This window comes from Cupressus sempervirens, chromosome 9, assembly GCF_028749045.1.
Source record: "Cupressus sempervirens isolate cs-2001-9-10 chromosome 9, ASM2874904v1, whole genome shotgun sequence".
Taxonomy (NCBI): Eukaryota; Viridiplantae; Streptophyta; class Pinopsida; order Cupressales; family Cupressaceae; genus Cupressus; species Cupressus sempervirens.
In genome coordinates, this window is record NC_143126.1 from 404,076,175 (window position 1) to 404,081,588 (window position 5,414).

Below are 5,414 nucleotides of genomic sequence, written 5' to 3' on the forward strand. Positions count from 1 at the left end.
CTGACACAAGATCAAAATACAACCTATCAAATACATTCGCAACAAATTAAAGATTGAATGTGATATTTGTTTAAATATTGTGTTTGTATATTTTCCAATCAAGCAAATAGAAACCTACTGCAAAAGACAACTAAACTAGAATACTAATAACATATTGTTTCCCACTCCTTACCAAGATCATAATAGATCATATGAGAATGTGATGAGGAGAAATCACAATAATGATAGTCAAATAATAAACGATACAATTTAAAAAGGAACCATATGGCAGACTCCTTCTAGCACTTCTTACTCTTGAACTAGGCTTTTCTCAATCACTTGATTACACACATTTCCAATCCCAACTAACAATGGATTCACCTTCACATGTACATTGTTTAATGTCTCCAATCAGCAAATAAACCCCTTGTTTGGGTAGAACCCCTATCTTGTTTAATTCTGCACGTGCTTGGTTAGTAATATATCATACATGTTGGAATAACTCTTTCCATGAGTATAGGCTTTCATCCTCATGGAAAGATCTTCATTTCCTTAAAAACCTACTGCAGCAAATAAATAATTAAAAGAAATCTTCTGGTTCTGCAACAAGCATAACAGTAAACCTATAATAACATGAAACTTATCAACAAAGTACTTGGAATGATGAAGGAAATCTTATTAATGCACTTGTAGAGCCAACCAATTGGTTTGCAAACCTCAATATGGAATTTGAGTTGCAGAATATCTAAGTTTTAATATTGTTGTTCACCAGTCTGTACATACCAGTCTTTCAATATTTTTCCCTCCCCTTTACATCAGAGACTCTTTCCAATTTATAAGACACCCTATAATAACTGACTCCAACCAACTATCATCGTTGAGTTGGGTATTTTAAAATTATTACAAACTAAACTCCCCTCTAAACCAGCCGTTACCTTTTTTATTTAATGTTTGAACTTGAAAAACCATACAATTGTTTTATTAAACATTAAACTCATTTCTATACCTAAACCTATCTTGAAGACCTAATATTATTTTAGCATCATAATAGGATCTAAGACTGCCCAATTGATTTGATGACCTTGTTTATACATTCTTTCTTTCTGATTTGTTTTGAGGATCTTCGTGATCTTTATAATCTTCAACTGTAGCTTGAACATTTGAGGTGCTCCTGCACCAGAATGCGTGATTGCCCAAGCTCCAATGAAATTTTGTTAAAATAATTCTGTGCCCCTCATTTACTCTGTGCATTTCATATTCATCGGATATGACAAATCCTTTCAGGACTACTCTCCGCTGTTATTTCTGTATTGCCAACCAAGTATTAATTATCGTTCTTATCAAGAGTAACAATTCTAAATGCTAAAATAGTAGATATTAAAAGTGGAAGCATTTTTATTAGCATCTTATTAAGGGTAACACTCACAAATGCTAAGACGGTCGATATGCCTATTGCTTACGCACCTTGAAGCTTCCTGTTACATAAGGGACCATGTAGATTGAATAAAGTTTTTCCGAAAAAAAGCACTCGTAGGCTTTGTACCTATGTAGCTCTGAGATTGCCAACCTGAAAACACTTCTTGCACTTCCCTATTTGTAACAAGAGGATATTGCTTTCTTTAGGACATCGCTGACTTGACCTGGGTAGAAGATGCATGAAGACCAACTTCATTAAATTTGTGCAAATTATTTTTAAGCTATTCTATCAAATCATTACTATTTATAAGAAAATGTGAGGTAAACTTACTCTTCTTTTTGGTGGGCTGAAAATCATCATTTCTAGTGAGCTAGTATACAGGGTTTCCTGGAAATTAACATAGAAAATATTATATCTTGTATGACACATTTTTTTCCTCAATGTTTGAAAAAGAGAATCAATAATACCTTCCATAACTCCGAAGGATTTTGCACTCCAAGATTTGGAAAAACGTAATACGCATATTAAAACTAAAAATCCAATTGCATAGCCCATTCCTATTCCCACATCCCACCATATATCCTCCTCTAGCACTTCTTTATTTTTTTCATTCATCATTGGGAGAAAAAAAAAAAAGATTCCTTGAGCATGAGACATTGATTTGCAGGCCACATAGAACCGAATTGTGATGAGAAATCAAATGTCATCTTTTGTACTCCTAGTATCATTCCTAATAACTTGTTATGAGACACATCAAATTAACTCAAATATGTGAGATTTTGCAACTCAATAGGAAACATTCTAGACATTTCATTCCTAGAAAGATCAAGGGCCCATTTGGCTATGGGAATAGGAATAGGGGAATAAGAATAACAAAACTTCATTTTTGGGCCAAAATTGGAATACCTATTCCTAATTTATTTCATATTCCAATTCCAATTTGGTGCATCCAAACAAAGAATTCAAAATTTTAAGAATTTACATATGCCTATTCCACTTGTATTCCCGTTGCCAAATGGGAAGTGATTGTAGTTGTACCATGTTTCTCAAGGATTTTGGAATTTCACCCCTTAAATGATTTATTGAAATATTGAAAATTATCAATCCTTTAAGAGATTCAATATCTGGAGGTATTATACCTGACAAATTATTATCTTGATAAATCAAGGCATTTTACCTATCTCAAAATTCTCCCATATTCCAGATCTTGTCCTTTGTTCTTAATGATTATACTATCTACATAAGTTGCACCAACATTTGTAGCATTTAATTTAAGAGTTTTTGTGTTCTCTATTTGATTTTCCATTTTAGTCAAGTTCATAAAGCCACTTGGAATAACACCTGAAATTTGGTTCTTTGACATATCCAATATCTGAAGGTTTTGCATGTTTGATAACTCTAAAGGTATGCTACCAACAAGTTTGTTAGATTTCAATATTAAGATGTGAAGACTTCTCAATCTTTGAATCCAAGCAGGAATGCCCCCATGAATATTATTATTCCTCACATCTAGGATCTCCAAAGAAATACAATTTGCAAGAGATGATGGTATGCTCCCTCTTAGTTCATTCAGACCCATTTTCAATGTTTCCAAAAAAGTCATATTTCCAAATATGTTTGGAATTGTGCCCTTGAGATTATTATGTTCTAGCTCTAACATGGTTAACCCAAAACATTAGTTTAAACTTAGGGGAATCTTACCACTAAGCATATTATTTTATTTGACAAGTCTAGAAAATCCAAATTATTTGACTCACAAATAGAATGTGGAAAGATCTATCAAGTCCATATTTTGTAAAGAAAACAGAATATTTCCTTGTAGTTTATTATTATGTAAATCATTAAAATTAAATCCAACCAACTTAGAGGGTAAAATACATACAAATTGGTTAGAAGAGAGGTTGAGGTAATAAAGAGACATAGAATCCTAGAACCAATCAAGAATATTTCCACTAAGAGAGTTTTGCGACAAATCTAATGAGCGTACTGAGCTGAAATGAAAGATGGAAAGTTCCCTTCTATATTACAAGATCCCAACTGCATGATTTCAAGTTGAAAATTGGGAATATAAGTGGCATTCAATTTTATAATCAACATATTCCTTGAGAGATACAATCCTTGAATAGTGGGGATTTTATCAAGAAAGGAAAGTGTATAAGTTCCACTTAGTCGATTGTTGCTAAGATCAAGTTGTGTAAGCTTGGTGAGGTTACCTATAAAGAATGAGATGGTCCCACTCAAAGAGTTAGAACTCAAGTCAAGCTCTATGAGTTTTGAGAGCTTACCCAAAGATGTCAGGATGGTGCCACTCAAAGAGTTAGAACTCAAGTCAAGATTTGTGAGCTTTGAGAGCTTACCCAACGACATGGGGATGGTGTCACTCAAAGAATTAGAACTATGATCAAGAAATGTCAGCTTTGACAAGTTAACCAAAGATGTTGGGATGGCGCCAATCAAAGAGTTGGAGTTTAGGTAAATAAATGTGAGCTTTGACAACTTGCCTAAAGATTTTGGGATGATGCCACTCAAAGAGTTAGAACTCAAGTCAAGATTTGATAGTTTTGAGAGCTTATCCAAAACTATTGTGATGGTGTCACTCAAAGAATTGGAATAGAAGGAAAGATAAGTGAGATTCATCAGCTTACCCAAAGATGTTGGGATGGTGCCACTTAAAGAGTTCACACTCAGGAAAAGCTCTAAGAGCTTTGACAACTCACACAAAGATGATGGGATGGGGTCATGCAAGGAGTTGGAACTCAGGTGAACATTTGTAAGCTTTGACAACCTACAGATGTTGGGATCGTGCCCCTCAAAGAATTAGAATACAGATATAGATCTATGAGATTTAAGAGATTGGTAAAACATATTGGAATAGTGCCGTTTAAAGAATTAGCACAAAAATTAAGAAATGTTGCCAATCTCTTGTAGAATTCGACCTAAAAAATTAGACCCAGACAAACTTAAATACCTCAATTTGGTGAGCTTGTGAAACTGTGAAGGGATGAGAAGAGAAGGGAAGAAGGCATTGTGACATATGGAGCAGTTGGAATAGTCCACCATGAAGTTCCCTCCACGACATGAATGGCCATCTGGAATTGACATCAGTAGTCCAAGAAACATTGAGCGATTGAGGAGCGAAATCTAAAGAAATGACGTGGGCAGTGATTGGGTGGCAGGTAACTCCTTCCCACGCACAGCAGTTGAATCCCTTCCACAATTGCAGCGGGTTATATGAAGAAGTGAAGTTGAGGCCTTCTTTCAAATCTAACAGGGAACTTCTTTCATTTGCATAACATGCAGAGGAGAAAGGCAAGCCAGGCATCATCATTATCATTACTAAATTCAACATCATCATCATCATCGGCATGATATTGGAAAACCAAACTGATTCGCAACTGCATTTCAACGTTTATTCCACCGGCCTAAACAGGCGAGAAATCTCCTCCATTCAATTATCCAGGCTTGTAGATAGCAAATTTGTGGTGTTTATCAAAGTTATTGAAATATCTGCACCTGTTCAAAGTCTGTTGGACAAATTCAAAATCTGTTCACGTCTTTGCATCGAATTTTCTACAGTTGTAGGTGCAAATTTATTGAGTTATTAAAGTGGTTCAAACTCTTAGATAAACACGATGAATACCATATGTTTTACGGACTTTTGCATTGAACAGTCCTTTTCAGTGACTCGTTCGCATTGAATAGTATTTTATTGCTTTATTATACGGTGATCATTCTCTATTTGAAAGGGAGAGCCTGAGCTTCGACATCCACGATTGAAAATCTAAGAAGTAGGGAAAGAGACACTAGTAACAAGCCCGCTGGCTAATCTCAGATAAATTGTACCGAAGACAAAAAAGAGTTATAAATAGATTTGCTGGGACTGGTGTTTTCAGCCCTCATTTTCTGAGTAATCTGTTGTGTATGTGTTTTAGATATATTTTCAAAATGGCTACTCGGTCTTTTCTCGTTATTACCATGACAGTAATTTTAACTCTTTCAGACAGAATTTTGTCTTGAA

The 5,414-nt window shown here is 34.8% G+C and overlaps 1 pseudogene; it reads right to left on the reverse strand.

Annotated features, from left to right (window-relative positions):
- Nucleotides 1-1,265: 1,265 nt before the first annotated feature.
- Nucleotides 1,266-4,763, reverse strand: LOC149538970 (uncharacterized; annotated as a pseudogene).
- Between the last annotated feature and the right edge of the window lie 651 nt (nt 4,764-5,414).